Source organism: Heliangelus exortis, chromosome 17 (assembly GCF_036169615.1).
Source record: "Heliangelus exortis chromosome 17, bHelExo1.hap1, whole genome shotgun sequence".
NCBI lineage: Eukaryota > Metazoa > Chordata > Aves > Apodiformes > Trochilidae > Heliangelus > Heliangelus exortis.
In genome coordinates this window covers 8,077,140-8,095,569 of record NC_092438.1, presented here as the reverse complement: position 1 = coordinate 8,095,569, position 18,430 = coordinate 8,077,140, and the positions used below count along the sequence as shown (strand labels likewise).

The 18,430-nt window shown below is 53.0% G+C and overlaps 1 protein-coding gene across 2 annotated transcripts in view; it reads right to left on the bottom strand.

Moving 5' to 3' along the window:
- ELFN1 (extracellular leucine rich repeat and fibronectin type III domain containing 1) overlaps positions 1–18,007 on the bottom strand; it is a 100,192-nt gene extending 82,185 nt beyond the window's left edge. The window contains exon 1 of one of the 2 annotated variants that reach the window (XM_071760728.1): positions 17,764–18,007. The gene's annotated coding sequence lies outside the window, so the exon portion shown is untranslated. Of the gene's footprint in view, positions 1–14,353; positions 14,698–17,763 lie in introns of those variants that run through there. The other variant, XM_071760727.1, reaches the window with a different exon arrangement.
- Between the last annotated feature and the right edge of the window lie 423 nt (positions 18,008–18,430).

Here is an 18,430-nt window from a genome sequence, read left to right as displayed (position 1 = left end):
AGACCCAGAGATGCCTTGTGCCAACACTTCCAAGTCCCACCTTGTAATCTCCCCCTCCTCCTCCACCGTCTGGAAAACACAATGCCTCTGAAAAGCTCTCTCTGAATATAGAATCTCATATTCGAAGTACTGACAAAACCCTGGGATTTAATTTTTATTGCAAAACCAAAGCCCCCTCTCTACACCTGGTCCTTCTCTTGTTGATGACAAACAGCATCTCTGTAGCTGTCAATCACTCCCGAAGCCCAGCACGTGTACAAACAGGTCACAAGATGGGGAAGAGCACACTGTGACATGCAGAGGACTTGGGCTGAGAACACAGCATGATAAATACTGATTTTATTGCAAATCAAGGGGCAGCATTTCCACCAAGGACGTTCTCACAAGGGGAAGAATTTCAGTCTGTGCTGGGGTCAATATTGCAAATTGCTTCCCCAGTGCTGTGTCAGGAGCTCTTGCTCCTTGTCATTCCAGGACGAATGCCTTAGGCCAGCCCCAGCTGTTTCTGGGGACCTAAGCTGGTAGGACACAGCCCAGCAGCCTCATCCCAGGGCACAATTTACACTTCAGGCAGGGGAAATAATTCCTCTGCTTGAGGTGGGTAAGAGCACAGTCCTGCTCATGCTCAGGGATGCATCCAACCTCCCCCAACCCCTGCTGCACGCAGTCTCCAGGTTCCCTGGTGCTATTTCAGCCTTGTCCCATTTCCAAGTGAACTGGTGGGATGCATGGAAGGCTGGGGCTGGATCTTTAGAAGTTGTACAGCTTGCAGAATAACCTCAGAATAACCTCAACAAGCCCATAGCTCCTCCTTCCCTCATCCAGAGTGCCACGCTCTCAAGTGCGGTCTCTTTAAAGAAATGACTGTGTCAGTAACACCGTGCCCGTGTCCCTACAGCAGCAGAGCAGAATAAATGAACACAAGGTGAAAATAAATCAGGATCTATGGAGCAGGCTTCCTGCCTGTGAGCACTTCAGGGCACGTGGGGGCATTTGTCCACACTGGCAGCCTAGTGACTCTAGGTCCAATCCATGACTTCATGACAAAAGTTGCTCAGAAGGTGCCAGAGGAAGAAGGGAAATTGTTTTTCCCTTCCTTTTGATTTACACATCCTTCTGCTGGCACTGGCTCCTGGGCATGTATAGCTCCATGCTCAGCTACAGCACGAGCACCATGATAAAGCAGCACTGGCCCAGGATCCACTGTAGATCAGGATCATGAGGAAAGGGCTTCTTTGCACTGCTGACCTTGGGCATCAGCAGTAGGATATCTAGAGCAGGGAAAATTTTTTCACAGAAAGGGTGATCAGACATTGGAACGGGCTGCCTGGGGAGGTGGTGGACTCTTCGTCCCTGGAGACATTTAAAAAGCGACTCGATATGGCACTCAGTGCCATGGTCTGGTGACTGTGGCGGTAGTTGATCAAGGGTTGGACCCGATGATCTCTGAGGTCCCTTCCAACCCAGCCTATTCTATGATTCTATGATTCTATGAACAGTGATGGTGAAAAGCACCCAACTGAACCCTCACACCACACACCTTCCCCAGTGCATCACTCATCACAGACCTGCTGGAAAAACCTCCCTCCAGCTCTCAGTGCCACCCCGTGATGGAAAGGCAATCAAAAGCACATTCGAATTGCCCAGACCACGTGGCCAGAGCAAAGTCACAGCACCCCAAGGTGAGAGAGGAGTCCTATGACACTACTCAAACCACCATAGGTCCAAAGTAGCCCTTCAGGCTCCTCTCAAGTGCATCAAGAGATCAGTCCTCGGCTATGGAGCTGGGAAACACCAGGAGAGCTTGGAAGACAAACAGTTGCATTATCACATCTTCATCATCAAGAATTAGAAGGCACAACTCAACATGAGGAGCTCTGCAAAGGCTTTCCTAACAAACCCAGAAGGTGGTCTAGGAATGGCAGCACTGGCTTCTGTACAGTGCTTTGTGGATGCTCCTAGAGCAAAGCATAGGAGAATAAATAGCATGGGAGCTATTTATGAATTAGAACAGTTTACATATTTTAAATGGGAAGATTGAAGAGATTTTGCTCACAATAAGGGCTTTCTTCTTCATTTTTTTCTAAATTGTTTTCCTAATCATAAGTACTTCTTGACACAATGAATGACCAGGCAATGCCATCAAATTGTCTTGGACATACTGTGGCAGACAGCTAATGCCATTGGAAAAAATCATGTCCCTTTCAATCTCCATCACACAGGAAGAGCAAATTCATTACAACACCCCTGTCATCACACACCAGTGCCTTTCCATTATCATGTAACTGGATACCCCCAAGGTTCATAATTTGCAGTATAATAATAATTTTTAAAGACCAATTGGTAATCAATAGCACTCAGCAACCCTGTCAGTGTCATTTGCAAAACAAATAACACTGATCTCAAAAAAACTTCAGGAGAGGGATATCTAATCCCCATGAACTGCATTGTACGATGGATAGGTGGGGAATCCTAGACTATGTATCACATATTTTCCTTAGATTAAATATCACTTCAATCAATGCTGCTACCAGCTGTACAATGCCACCTGTGTTTTCCCTAAATAATACTGAAGTATTGTCTTACAAAGAGCCATTAGCTATGTGTGGGGCACCAAAGCCCTGTGGTGAGTGAGGAGAGGGGCAATGCAGAGGGCAAAGGGGGGGAGTTGGCCCACGAGATGCTGCATGGGGAGCAGAAGGCAAAATAGAGGCCCAGAGGGCTTCTGGGGACCCCTGAGCAGGTCACTGCTGGGCTGAGGGCTCATAGCAGACATTTACCATGGCCACAGTGGTTGTCCACGGTCAGGTGAGCTCAGGAAGGGCTGAGCCCAGCAGGGGTGATGCTCTCCCAAGGTGGGTTTGTCCCACAGAGCTTCCTGCAGCCCAGCCCTGCTTACCACAACACCCAGCACAGCCTCCACCCTAAAATTAAATCATTACAGAAGGAGGTGCTGTTTTCAGCCCCTTTGTCAATATAGAGATTGTATTTAACTGAGTTACTACCGGTGACTCTACAGAAGTGCTAGGTAGTATTATTTAATAAGAGGTTCAGGCATCTGCCTTTTAGCTAGCAGACAGATCTTAAGGACAACAGCAGAGGTTTGATTTACTTATTGCTTCTCCTTTTCCTTCAGCAGGTACTGCCAGAGGCTGTCATTGGGAAGATGACGTTGTCCCCACCACCCCTGCTCTGTCTGTGGTCAATCTGCCTCAAGTCCATCCTCATCCCAGGGTGAAACAAACCTTAATGGAGCTTTTACATCTAAAAACCAAGACAAAAAGCAACTGCCCCAGAAGGACCCTGTGCAGCCAGTGCATAGAGAGGCAGCCATGGGGACAGCACTGACCCCATCCCCACATGTACCTGGCTGTGCTGCAGCCCTCAAGACAACCCAGCCAGCACCCAGCCCAGGGCTCCCAAACAAACACCTCCAAATATTAAAGACAGCCACAACATCCACGCTTCAGCAATCAGCATGGAGCCCAACCTACCTGTTGCACTGCCAAGAGCCATCCAGCACCTCCATCTTTCCTTCTGGGTGGCTCTCTGAGGCATGAAATCCACATTTAAATTTCCTACACAGGTTTCTGCCTCTTCGGAGCAATCTGACAGAGCTGTATCTCAGTACTTGCAGCTGGAGACACCTTTAACAAGATCTTCAGCTTCTACTGATGTGGAAAATTTCATGCATTTCTCTCTTCATGTCAGCATAGGTCTGGCAGTCACAGCACTTCCAAAAAATAAGCCCCAAATTGCTCATCACTGGCAACCCTGCACTTTGCTAAGGACAGAGTTGGAATGAACCAAAAAAACCAAGCCACCCTTGAACCCTAAAACACTTGAGATTACAGAATCCTATTTAGTGCTACCAGAGAGCATTTTCTGCAGGGGAAACACCTACTTCAACCTGGCTATAGGAAGCCAGGAAAATTCAATATTTTGGGAGGAAGAACAGGCCCCAGAGATTTGCTTGGTTTGGGTAATTTTTTGAGACAAATGTTTTGGAAAGGGAAAAACCTGGGACAGTATCCTCTCCTGCTGAGTGTCCTCTTGACTGGGCTGCATGCTCCCCTGAGCCCCTGGGCTGCCTCAAGGAAAATGCCATTAACAAAAGCACAACATTCTCAAAGGTAGGAGGACAAATTCTCCTCCCAGTTACACCAGTAATCTTGTGTCTCACCACCATGCTGGGCAGGCACAGCTCTGATTTGGGGCTATTGTAGACTGGGGAGTCACTGGACATGCAGCAGGCAGAGAACACAGAGGAGCAGGATGAGGCCCTCACCTCCAGAAAGTCTGTTAATACACCCAGCATTCTCACCAGCTAGAGGGCAAAATTAAACCCCTTTTTTATTAAAGCACTTTAACCAAATCCCTCTGGCCAGCCTGGGGTCAGAGAGGTGCACAGCCACATCCCCCATGTGAGCACAGCCCCAGGCAGGGCTGGTGTCCCCACTGCTGTCCCTGCTCACCCATCACAGCCCCTCCTTCATGACCCACATGCACATGGCACAAGCTTCCTCAGGGCTCACCCATAGATGAAATACTTTAATGATTTCTAAATTACTGTCCCTTTTAAATAAAATGGAATTGCTATGCACTGTCTTGGGCTGATTTGATCTTCTCATTGCCTTTTTTTTTAAAAAATCATCCACCTGAGTTTCATCAGGCTGTCATCCAGCAGAATCTCAAAGCTTTAGAAGCATGACCCTATGCTGGTAAATGGAGGGAGACCTCTAGGAATGCTCAGATGCTGCAAAGTGATCAGAAAGCACCTTTCTCTCTCCCTTGAATGAGCATCTAGAATGGGGCTGAGGGGATATAATGCACTAAAAGGGATGCAGAACTTGGACTTTCCCACCTAGATTTGCCCATCTGGGATGAGCAGGGCTTGCCTTGCCACCCAACCCAGCCTGTTTGCATCACCCTTTTTTGGGAGTTCCTGCTCTCATCCCCAAGGCAGCAGATCCATTTTAGCTGCTGGTGGCACCAGTAAAAGCAAGACCCTGGGCAAACTCTACAAGACACAAACAACATCCAAATCTCTGCTGATGTGCTCAGACCCAAACCAAAACCTTTAAGAGCATCAAGTGGGGAAGAATTTCCCAGCTCATGTGGTCCAAGGGGAGATCCTACCCCACAACACCTGGGCTTTAATCCCACTACCAGACCCAGCTCCTGAGTGTCCCAGGAGGCTGCACACATGCACCAGCTTCATCAGCAAACTTGATTGCCCATGAATGATCAAAGCAACCAACAATTCTACCCACATTCACTTCCATGTTCCCACCCTGGAGGACTGGGGATCCGACACTGCTGCCCCTGGTGCAAGGGGAGAGAGGACACCTTTCTGTCCAGGGATCCAAGATCTCTCCCTTAGATTGCAAAAGCCTAAAGATGGAAAATGCTTACAGCTGTGTACACATCCATATGCATAAGAGAAGAGGCCCTGCTCCAGCACACACTTACGTCAATCTGCCGTCACCAAGATTTAGGAGAAAGGCAAAAATTCCCTTGCACTGCAAAACTCAGGACAAAGAAAGGAAATCAGTCCTGTGAGCAGAAGCAGGTGTCAGGGGACTTGGCTCTAGCACCAGCACCCAGTGTAACCCTGAGCACATCACCTGCAGGTTTACTCACTGAATACAGCTGCCAACTCTCTAGGTGTGGCTTCACTTCATGTTATTAAGGGACTCTCAGACTGCTACAGAAAACTTGACCAGTTTTGAAGGCCATGTCTAATCTGGTCTCCATGGCCACACTGTTTGCAGATGAGCAGGTCACCTGTAGCTCAGCAGCTTCAAAGAACCCCACAAGCCCTGCATCTGAGTAGCTGCTTAGAGTCTAAACCATAAGAAAAAGCCAGCATCTGCAACAGCACTTCAGATTTTTCCTGTTGAACATAAAAGACAGCAGCATTTCAGAATGAATGGGAAGACAAGCAAGAGAAATAAGTGAAATACTTATTTCCCAACCAAGCCTATTTGAAATGAAGTGTAATTACTCTGTTCCCCACCACAAGTAAGAGTTTCAGTGCAAAAAAGGGAGCATAGGCCTAAGGGCTACACAACACAATGCTTTTTTATGGATGTTTTGTAAGTAAGCTTGACACTGGGAAGAAGATTTTGTAAAGAATCAGAACAAGAAGTCGTAATTCTTCATGGAGAGAGAAGGGGAAAGCCACGCAAGAAGTCTGGGGCTTTTTCTTGTAGCCAAGGGGGCATTTAGAGAACTTACAACTGAACAGGATTTTAATTCAGAGCATAATTTTTCTGCAAAATCATGAACAAGGCTCAAATTAGCAAACTGACCCACACAGTAAAGCAGGTGACAAACTGATGGGGTGGCACTGTCTGCTTTGTGTTTCTTGGGCATCTTTAAGAATTGCATCCCACATTTATTTTCCCTTCTTTCTTTAAGCATGAAGCAGTTTCACAAACTCCACAGCCTGATTCCTGCTCCTTTGTCAATTGGAGCAGCTGTTGAAATGTGTTGATTTATTGAAGCTTTCCTTTTACTCCTCTGTGGTAGATGGGACCCAGAAGCAGTTGCATTACTCCTGTGCCCACACTTCAGCATTTCCCTAGACAAGGTAACAAGGAGCCAGGCCAAATGAGCAGCACAGGATGGGCTCAGCTTTATGTCCATCCCCACACCTTCACCCCACAGTTTTGGTTCCACCTGCCCGAATAGCTCAGCCCCATGCCCACCTCACAGAATTATCAGAGTTGGAAGGGATGTATAGAGATCATCCAGTCCAACTCTCCCACCTCAGTGGCCTGCTCTGGGGTACAGTTTTCCTTTTCCTAGCACAAACCAGGTCCCCACAGCCTCTAGGGACAGAGGCTCAAACACAGGCAGCATGAAAGTACAATGGTGCCATAAAACACAGGAGAGGTTTAAACTCCTGGCTTCTAAATAAAGTCACTTCCAGCAGCTCTCCATCCCCTTGGGCCACACGCCAGCCTTTGCAATTCACTGCTCAGAGCTGCCTTCCCAGGAGAAGGTGGCTGGAAGGGACATTACTGCAGTGCCTCCCTCCAGCCCCAGGAGTCAATCTGTGACACCAGCGGTCACATCCCTTGTCCTGCCACTCTGATGGATGCCCTCTGTCACACTCCCCACAGCTGCTGCAGAACCACCATGAAGGTTGTGGGCTGGGCTTTGGTTCCAAGCCACATCCTGGGGAAGATATAAAGCAGAAGGTGCTTTTATACACAAATCAAATGTTCAATACCTTTTTTATTTAATCTTGGCCTTTTTTTTTTTTTTTTCTATTGTTTTAACAACTTTACTCTTTTGCTATGAGAGCTCAGAAAAGTGACTGGGAAATGCCCTTAGTGATGCTCTACATCCCCCCTGCTGTTACTCAAGCAGGATTTAAAAAAAATAATAATTACTCAGACTCCCTGTCTTGGACTTTTTCCCTGTGATCAGACTGACAACTGGTCAGGCTGGAAAGGGAAGAGTTAATTAATAAATGTCACAAGATGAGCACTTAGGCCACGCAATTACCATCTCCTGCTAGAATACCTTGGTGAACCAGCAGCATTAATGGAAGCAGCACTGTGCTGAAGTCGAAACACTTATCCTCTGACAATGCTCTATTGCAACAACTTTATTTTGATGATACCGGATGATTAATGCTTACAGCTGCTGTCATTTCCTTTGATAGATTTTTGGGACTGTGAAGTGACATTTGCTCAATGCACTGTTCTTGAAAAGCTGCACTCATCGTAGCACAGAGGAGAGATGCTCTGTGCATCCATCTGCCAGCAAGCAGGCTGTGAGCTGCAGGTGGCCAGGAGAGTTACTTTGAGGAATATGGGGATACTTGCAGAAAGCCTCACCTGGTAAAGGCTGCACGGCTGGTACAAAATAGAGTTTGTTTTAGCCAGTGAAAAGAAAGGAGACTGTCAGTTACAAACATCACAGCCAACAGCTGAGCTGTTTTGCCACAAACACGCTGAAAGAGCAGTGCCTGAGCACTCATCCAGGGATGAGTTTCAGCCATACCAAGCTCTGATAGCTGCTCTTGAAGCCAAAAAGCATCCAAAAAGCAGACTGATCAAGCAGTAAAACAGGAGACACACAAATGTCAACCACAGCATTCACTAACAGCAAGAAAAAAAACAAAAAACAAACTTGAATCTTAACCTCTGTGCATCCAAGCTCCTGCTCACCTGTAACATGAGTCAAGAATCAGCCCCTCGCCTGGCTGTTGCCAGGTTTTCCTAATCAATCAGCTCATTAATTCATGCAAAGCATTAGACAGGCAACAGATGGACAGCTTTACACAACAGTACAATATTTCCACACTGAAATATTTCTACCAAATTCTCTGCTGGCAGCTGCCTGTCTGCTCCCACCTCACTAGCACCGAAGGGTCCAGGCTCCAGTAGGGACACCCATGAGGCCTGGAGCTGCGGGGGTCTCCCCTGGGATTCCCTGGTTGGAGATATCCCTCTTCCACAAGGCCTCTTACAGATTTGATTTTCATCTTGTCATATGTAAAAGCTGTCTGGGGAGCATAATGATTTCAGATTCACTCACTGCTGCAGTCCATCAACGGAGTGGTGGCTGCGGGAGCTGCGCTGGACGGGTGAGTGATGGAGCTCCAGCTCAGCTCTCAGCAAGGGGAGAGCATGGGCAGAGGGTAGGGAAGAGATGCACAGCCAGAAACAAGAGTTAAAAAGAAGAAAGAAGGTGGGAGGGAGGGTAGGAGAGCATAACCTGCTCACTGCAAGCCTGGGACAAGCTTTCATCTGCTCCTGGGAGGCACGGCTGGGAGGGAGCAGTCATGGTTTGGGTTAGTGTCCCTGCTCTGTAATTCATCATCATATATTTATAAATAAACCAATAGATAAATTTATTAAGAGCTACCCCCAAACCTGGTTTGTGCAGAGACCACCAGCCTCCACTTTCCCTGCATGTGTCTGACCCAGCTTCCTCTTCCAGGAGGAGCTGAAGTGCAAACACCCAAGAGCAGGTCTCAAGAGCAATTCTTCCCTCAGGACAAAATGAGAAGGGCCAGTGTTGAAGGAATTATCCCTCAGCTCGTCCCCCCTTATACCTCCTGGTATAAGTCCCCCTGAGTAACACACAGCACCCTCTGCCTCCCCATTCCTGAGCAGCTTTGGGTGCTACCAGCAGAGAGGAGCAGCCCTGACTGCCCACAGCCTTTCCAGGGATGGTAACACCCATCCCTACAACTACCCTGAGCTTCCAGGGAGGGGGAAAAAAACCCAAAAACCACAAACCACAACAAATCAAGGTATGCAAATCCCCCTGCTGTGGAGAGCCCAAAGGGCCTAATCCTGCTCCACCATGCTGCCAGTCACCCTGCTCTACCCTGAGAGGATGCTGCTCAGCATCTGAAAGGAACCACTTCACATACGGACTCTTATTCTCCCTCAACCCTAACCCAGGCCAATGTTGTGCAGCCTGCAAGCATAGAAGTATTCATAATATGGAAAACTGGCATTATCAAAGAAGCTGCAGTTGGTGCCATGAGCATGACAGCTGTGTTAGGAGTCTCACAAAGCAGAGAGGGGAAAGAAACAAAAAAAATGGAACCCACCACACCAGCAAAATAAAAACAAGAGGCAATAAAAATAAATTAATGATGTTGCTCCAGTTTGAGTAAACACTAATTAAAGAATGTGTAATTGAATTAACGGACTATTTAGAAAACCCAGCTAAACCTGAGTGGGGCTACAAATACATTATAGAGCTCCTTTGACATCACATACATCTCATGCTTCACTACCAGCAATTTATTATAATGTAACCAGAATCTCTAGATCTATTTACATCCTTGTCACTCACTGCTGTTTCACATTTACCCCAGGTATCTATATCCTCCCTCCACACACCCAGGTGCTCCTCATGGAGCAGCAATGACCATTTGATTACTTAAAGCTGTGTAAAAAATTACATCAGCTCATCAAACCACTTCTCCTCCCTGTGCTCAGTAGCCACAGGTCTGCCTTTAATTTGTGTAGAGCCTGGGAAAACATCATGCACCTCACTAAATCCATCTTCTAGAAATACTTTTTTTTTTTTTTTCTACAGGTTTGGTCCTTATTACACTGGGAAAGGCCCTGCACAAGCAGGACACAAGCCTGGCCTGGAATAGGTTGAGAAACTAAAACCATCACACACCTGGAGGAACACATCATCTCAGCAAAAAGAGGAGAAAAAAGTCAGCCCTTCAAAGGTTTTACAGCAGATTTTTGTACCTGTGAAAGGTCCTGAGAAATTCCATTTGCAGCTGGGGCAGTTTACTAGTGCTTTTGGTATTTAGCAAGGGGCTTTACATACATTATTCTTCCCTCCTTCCCAGATATTTACAGCAAGGTTTACAGTTCTTACTACACCTGAGGTTCTAGAAAGAGATATAAATACATGAAAAGGAAAAACAGAAATCCAGGAAAATTGTTTAGAACAGCTGACAACATCTGCAAGGAAAGAAGCATGAAAAAATAACACGGGTAAATCTGAGTTCATGTACACATGTATGGCTCTAGGAAAGGGAGAAAAAAAGCAGTTTTAAAGTAGCTTGTACTTAGGTATAGGCACACACTGCAGCAAAATATGCATGCTCTTTATAGAACATATTGGAAGACTTTTTCCCTAAAAGATGCCATATAAAGTGTAAAATTTTATTATCTCTGCCTGTCCGTTTTACAAAGATATATACAAACAAGTTGCCAAATGTGCCTGCAGTTTAACTCCATTAAATCCAATGAATGAGTTTGGCCCACAAAAAAACTCTGCACTTACTGTAATAAAGCTAAAAGCTGATAGCAGCTGATAAAGTGAAGCACATACATTTCCATACGCTTATTCCTGCCGACATAAAAATATGAGCGAGCTACAGAGATTGTCCTCCCGTGTCTAAAGAAATGCTGAGAGGGGAGATAAAAAAACAGACCTTGGAGTTCTTCTCTCCAGTTACCCCTAAACACAACTGAGAGAGGCATGGGGGGAAGCCAGGAGCTGTCTGCATTTGGCTTTCCTCACCAAGAGCCCTGAGCACACACGATGTCTACAAAACCCCTTGCTGATGGTTTGGTCCTTGAGTTGGGTCAGATCCCACCCAGCAAGAACAGAGGTCCCAGCCCTGGACCCCATCTTGGGACACCCGTGTCACCCACACTGGTCCCTGGAGGAGGACAGGCTCAGGCCCCCCAGGAAGGGATTCAGGAGGGTTTTCCCCCCGTAAGTTGATTTGCAGAGGGCTTTCCTTGGGGTGGTTCTCCAGCCATTGAATCATCCTGAATTTTACTTCAAACACTGCAGGGAGCACCACACCAGACTCAGCTGACGGATTGTAAGCAACCCCCTGACTGACAGACTTGTTCTGGGGGATTTTTTTTTCCAGTATATTCAATTTTCTCAGGTTGCTGTCATAAACACTGCAACTCCCACTCCCACTTTCCCAACCTCTTCATGTCCTTCCAACTCCCTTACCCAGGCTGATACCGTCCCCAAACCCTTACTGCCACCTTCTCCAGACCCCCCAACCCCAGCGCAGAGGCTCTAGGTTCCCCTCACCTGAAGCTAACTCTCACACTCCTTTCTTAAATATTTATTTGCTTTTACTACAGGGATATCTCAGAGACTCAGACAACCCCTAGGCTAGGGGCTGAACTTATTGTATTCACCACTCCAGCAGCCAAGCTACACCTCACATATTATTTTATGCTCTTTCTCTACACCAAGCCCCTGCCACCCTTCTCCTGAGGGTGTAGAGGACATGAGACCGAGGCTCAGGGTCTCCACACCAGTCCCTTCACCCCAAGGTTCCAGTAGCCCTATTGCTTTCCCAGCTCTGTTGCCTTCTTCAATGCAGTTTTGGACCACACCTGGCTCCATAGCTCTCCCACTGATCCCCAGCCAGGTCCCCTCCACTCCACTGACTTTCCAAGTCACCACAGCCAGACACTCAGCCCCAGCACTGCCCAGCCATCAGGCTCACTCAGACGCCCCCCAGGCCCCGAGTTTGTAGCACCAATAAACCAGCAACCAGACCAGGTCATGCGAAACACTGCTGGAGGCTTTGCTCCCAGCTCACACCCCCTGGCAAACCTTCTGTAGCTTCCACACCCCCCTCAAAGCCTCCACCAGCTTTACATACATTACACACATAGCTCCACCAACTGCCACCCCACATCCCACTCAATGAAAGCACAACCTACCTGCACAGAGCCCCCCACTTTTCCTCCTGAAGATTCTCAGTGCCCTACAGTAGCTCCTTCTCAAATCCCTCCAGCCTTCCCAGTGCCCTTTGCTGAGTAACCAGCTAATCCCAGGCATTCGCTACACCTGGGGTTAACACCAATCCACAGCTAAGTGCCGGCAGCTGGGATGCTGCAGGCGCTGCTGTGCCTTCCCTCAGCATGAAATCCCAGCCCTGAAGCAGCCGGCAGAGAAACTCCACCCGGAGCAGCGGGTTGGGATATACTTGGTCACTGCTTTCCATGTCCCTCTGGAACCCGGGGTTTGGCTGATGTAACCTGCTTATTTGTCCCCAGTGCAACCACGGGGAAAATAAGGATGGGGAAAAAAATGCCCAAGGATGGGGTTGAGACTTGACAAAGAGGCAGGAGAGGACTGGGCTCTCTGGGCACGGTCTGCGTCTCCTGCCCCTTTCACAGCTTCTCCAACCTCAGCACAACACCCAGAGCCCATCTCGGAAGCCTTCTCATCCTTCTGTTTGCATGCATTGTGCGAGCCTATATTTAGCATATGATGGGAGAACCAAAATAAATAATCCATAGCCCAGAAAAAGAAACCTCGCACCTAGAACAAGCCAGAAGCCTGACCTTTCGTGGTTAAGCCGTCCTGGTGAGAGGTTAGATCCTGTGTTTTATGATCATCAAACAGGAAAGCACCAGACAGACAGGGAGAACAAGCTCTTATCTAGACCTGATTTCTTTCCCCTCCAGGGGATCCTGTAGGATATTTCAGTTCTCGCTCGCTCGCTGTATGACACTTCCCTCCCCCAGTTACTTGAAATCAGCCAAATTCACAATCTAATCTGGCTGGGAGTCAAAGGGGAGAAAAATCAAGTCCTAATGCAGTGACTACTTTGAATGGGGAATTGAAGCCAATCAGAAAGGCATTATTGATCCCTCCTCGGAGCACCTCGGCCGGGGAGGGGAAAGCTGCAGAGCTGCCCACCGCTGCCAGCCGGGGCTGCCCTGCCAGGCCTGCAGTTTTCCCGGGCTGGAAGCCTGCCCTGTCCGGCACAAGTTCCCTGCCTGCAGGCACAGGCAGGGAGAGCACACGCCATGCCCGTGCAGGCACTGGTGAGCACCCACAGCGTGCACTAGCCCACGGCATGCACTAGCCCACAGCATGCACTATATAGCCCACGTGTGCACAGGAAGGTGACCCCTGTGCTACCTACCTCCGTATGTTTGTGTGCAAACAATCGCAGTGTGCACGGCTTTGGAGGGGACCCAGCTACCAGAGCCAGGCTGCTGTATCAACCAGGGGGTGCATGCACAGCAAGGGCTGAGTGCATTGGAGCAGCTTTAGCGGGGTCAGCCCTGTGTGAGAGCCAAAGCACAGGATGCAGGGATGGAGATGGAGAGGTGGATGTGTGTACCTGACCCCCCCCTCAGCTGCCCGGCTTCCTGACCCACAAGCACGATCACTGCAGCAGGCAGGGAAGGCAGGAAGGGTGGCTCAGCCCAGGCAGGTACAACAGAGGATGGGGAGCGGCCGGACGGGGCTGGGCTCAGCTCTGGGCATCCCGGGGTGCCATCCCGATGCTCTGGCCAGCATCAGCACTGGCTACAAGCTCCTCTGCCTTATGTAACCACAACGGGGATGTAGCCGTGAAGAGGGGATGGAGACCAGAGGGCAGAGGAGCTTCCCACTCAACACACGCACACACATCCCCAAAGCAAAGGGGGCCGGAGCAGAAGCTGGAAGCCCCTGGTAAATCCAGATGCCAGGCCGAGGCAGTTGCGTTGCCTGGGCCCGGATCGGGGCTGCCCCGGTACGAAGCAGGTCTGGCCGCCGGTGCCGGTCCCTGCCGGGGAGCTCCCGCCGCGGCGGGCAGCGCCGAACACCGCCAGCTGCCTCCCTATCCAGAGGGGGCAGTCCCGGGGTTCCGGGAGCCAACGGGACGCGGGGCAGCAGCGCCCAGCAGGGAGTCCTGGGAAGTTTGGGGAATCTCACATTTTGCCAGGAGACAGGAGGGAAACATCCCCCCCTAAAAATATCGATAATAACCCACGCGGGGTCCCGGTGGATTCTGTCCCCCCTCGGGCTGTGCCCCCCAACCGGCCAGCACGGGCACCGAGGGGCCATGCCGCCACCGGCACCTCCTTACCTGCCGGTGTCACGTCTGCTCCTGCCTGCCCTGCTCCGGCTCTTCCTCCTCCTCCTCCTCTCCTTCTTCCTCCTCCTCTCTCTCCCTCTCCCTGCTGCTTGGGGCTCTTTATGGAGATTCATTCATTCATGCCTTCCCATCGGTCCCTCAGCGTTTCCCTGCCTCCCGGAGGCAGAGCGTGTGACGCCTCGCCCCTTTCCAGCCACTTTCTGCTGTCACACAGCGGCGGCCGGGCTGGGACACGCGTGGGCAGCGCCGGGACGTGGGAGCAACCCCTGGAGCGGGCAGGATGGGGGTGGGCACGGCACCGACCCCCCCTTGGGGTACAGGCGGTCTCTGGCGCCCGTCACCGGGCCCTCGGGTCGCCCCCAGGGCTGCCCCCCCCCCCCACCCACTCCATCCCATCCCACGCCGCTGCCCATCGCCGCTCGCCCACCGCATCTCGCTCGTGCCGCGGAGAAGGAGCAGATGGGCCCGCACCCCCAGGGCAAACTCTCGCCCCCTCTTTCCCTCTCTGCTCGCCACCCCCCAGCCCAGCCCGTCCTTCCTCCCCTCCCCCCTCTTCCGCTGCCTCCGCACCCGCGGCAGGACCGCATCCCGCCCCGCCGAGCGCTGCCCCGTCCTTGCAAAAGCGCTGACTCAAGCTGGGAGAGGAGCGGCTAAACCCGGCGTGGGGAGCCAGGGCTCCCCACCAGCCAGGCACCGACATCTCCCCCCACCACCCTCCCGCATCTGATTTCCACTCCTCTGCCCCGAGGAGGATGCCCCCATCCCGGGGGGCCACTCCGGGTCACCAGGCAAGGTCCCTCACATCCCCAGGACGAGGGTCCCTCCACTGCCCAGCGCTGCCTGCCCTCCCGCTGCACTTCGGGGGGGCTGGGGACACCCCGCCGCTGCCACTGCCCCCGCTACCTGCACACCCCGCCAGGCCGGGGCAAACACGGGGGGCTGAGGGGATTGTACGCTCTGCAGTGTGCCGGGTAGCACGGTGGGAGGTGCTGAGGGGGGTGTTATTTTGGGTGCTGAACTTCAGGGGGATTTCCTTCTCCTTGCCCAGGCACGAGGTTATTTTTTCCAACCAGGCAGAGCGGAAAAATCCGCTTTTTCCCTCAAAGACACCATCGGAAATGTGAAGAGCAGAGTCTGGGTTTGGGCTCTGGCGGAATCATCAGAGCGGCAGACTTAATTTTGGGGTGAAACCCCTTAAAAATACTCCCCGAAGGGCCCCGCCCTCTCCCCGGTGAGCCGTGCCGTTTCCACAGGCGGTGCCACCCCCTTTGCAACGTTGCCATCAATTCCTATTAACGATCGCTTTATTCACCGCTGCAAACTTCTAAATATTTAATAGAAGCGCAAACCGGCATCGAAACACACGGAGCTGATGGGAGGAGGCAAATCCCTGGCTGGGGAAGGCGTGAGCCACTGCCTCCGGCGGAGCCCGGCGGCCCCGCTGCCTCTGCCCCTGGGGGAACCTGTTGATATCGGTGTCGTCGTGTGTCCCCCCTCCCTCCCCTTCCCCTCCCTCCTCCGGGCTTTCCCAGGGCTGCAAATCACAGCCTGGATGTGAGCAGCACCGCGGCTCCCCCGGGCTGCCTGGCCCCGGGAAAGCAGGGAGGGAGGATGAGGGGTTTATGGCCGGGAAGAGCGAAAGGAGGAGAGGAGGAGAGTGCGGGAGGGGGACACACACCCCGACGAGCCGGATTGTCCCCAGCTGAGGGACGCCGCTGCCGGCCGGGTCCCACCGCGTTCGGGTGGAGCACATCGAGCCAGACGGGGGATGGTGACCGCCGGGAGTTCGGGCTGGTTTGGGGTTCTGCCACCGAGGGGTGGAGAAGGGGATTGCTACCCCCTGCCCTATCTTCCCCGGGCACAAGGCCATGGCCTCGCCGGCGATGTCAGGAGAGTCCCAAGCGGGGAGGGGGGAGTCGGTCCTGCACAGGAACCCCCCGAGGAAGGAGAGGAGGGTTTCAGCCCGACGTCGGGGAGCGGCGAGGCCCCCCTTCTCGCGTCGCCCTTGGGTCCCCAGCCCCGGCAGAGCTTCATTAAAATGCAATCAAGAAAATTCTTTGGCAACTCCGGCCGCTGTTTAACACCGGTTCCGCCGGCTGGCGAGTGCCCCGGGCACTCAGCCGAAATTTGGGAACTGAGACAGAACTTTACAGCAACATCTGTCATTATAATTAAAACTTAAACACACCAGTCGGGCAGTAATAAGCTCCCGTCCATCGTCCCCATTTTTCCACCCCCTATCCCTTTTAAAATAGAATAAATATTAAAAAAAATAATAATAATAAAAAGAGAAAGCGGCTCAAATTCATAGGCAGGTACCTGCCGCCCTGCCCCAAGCCATCAGCCCTGCACTCGCCCGGCCCGCAGCCGGTGGCACCTTGCGAGGATGCGGGGCCGGCGCGACCCCGGGGACTGGTCCCCGGCTGGGTGCGGTGCCCCCCCACCGGAGCACAGACAACACCCCCCGGCCCTCCCCTTCCCCAGCCACCGCCGCCCTCCTCCACTAATTTTCTTTAATTAAAGCTCTATGTGAGGCACGTTTCGCGAGGACAGAAATAGCCGCTGAAGGAGCGCGTGTGGGGAGGGAGGCAGGTCCAAACTGCCGGCGTGGGAATGCAGGAGGGATCGGGGGGGCAGGGGGAGCAGAGCCGGGCAGTGGCTGTACCACAGCCCCCACCTCAAGGTCTGGGGCCGCTGGGGTTATTTGGGGTGGTGGGTGAGAGTCAACGCTAGCCACGAACGCTCCGTGCGGCGGGAGGGGATGCGGTCGGAAGCCCCCTGCACCCGGAGGGACCCCGCTGACCGCTCTCCCCGGAGCCCAGGGGCTTCCCGCAGGCAACAGTTGCAGCAGCGGCACGCAGGGGCTCCCCCAGGGGTGCTCCGTCTCGGGCGAACCCCGCAGGCGGTGGGGAGACCCCGAAATGGGGATCCCCCATGGGCGGGGACACAGACCAGGGTCCGGCGGGGCTCCCTCGGCTCCGCGCCCCCGACCCGTCCCGGTGGAGCCGCTCCGGGCCCGACCCCTCCTCGCACCTGGAGGAAGCGGGGAGCAGCAGCAGCTCCCGCCGAGCCCGGGGAACCCCCACCCGCGGAGGGAAGGACGCCCCGCTCCCCCCCACCACCCCACCCACCCTGTCCGAAGTCCCAACCTGGGCTGCAGCCGCCAAAAGTTTGGTGACACGGAGTGGCCACCGGGGGCTGCGCGGGGCTCGCCGGGCACCCGGGGCATCACCGAGCACCGCCGCGGCGGGGAGATACCGGGCCGGGGGCGGGGGGGCCGGGGCGAGCTGGCACCTGGAGCGGGGTCGGTGCGCGGCAGGGGCGGGGGGGCTCAGCTCAGGGTTCCAGGGGGTGGGTGAGGGGTCCGGGCGGGCCGTGGCGGGGGCTACGGTGGCACCTACCTGCTTCGGCGGCGGCTTCCGGAGCTCGGCGTGGCGGGCAGCCCCGAGGGGCGGTGAGGGGCGGTGGGCGCACACGCGGCTGCGGCTCCCCGCGGCCTTGAAGGCGGGCGGGCTGGGGGCAGGAGGCGGGCAGGGAAACGCAGCCGGAGCTGTGCAAAATCCCAGCGCTGGAGTCGGCTTCCGAGAAGAGAAGGGCTGCAGCTCCTCACTGCGTCAGGCGGAGAGCTCTGCCCGTGCAGGCGGTGCCGGGCAGCGCTGCCAGGCCCGGGGGGCTGCCAGCGGCTTCGTGCGGCTGGGCTGGGTTCGGCTGGGGTGGGCTCGGCTCGGAGGTGCAGAGCGGGCGAAGGTGTGCAGCTCAGCTCAGCCTAACACTGCCCAGTTGGGCTTGGTACTGGTCGATACTGCTCAGTACGGCTCGGCTCGGTTCGGTTCAGCCCGGCTCTCCTGGGCTCAATGCGACCCGGCTGGGTCCGGCCGCGCTGTTAGGACACGGAGCGATAAGCGGCTTGGCCGGGAGAGCCGGGCTGGCACCGTGTGTGTGTGTGTGTGTGTGTGAGTGTGTGAGTGACACTGCGTGTGACACTGCGTGTGACACTGCGTGTGTGTGTGTGTGAGTGACACTGTGTGTGACACCTCGTGAGAAGGGGGTGTGAGTGTGTGCCTGCGG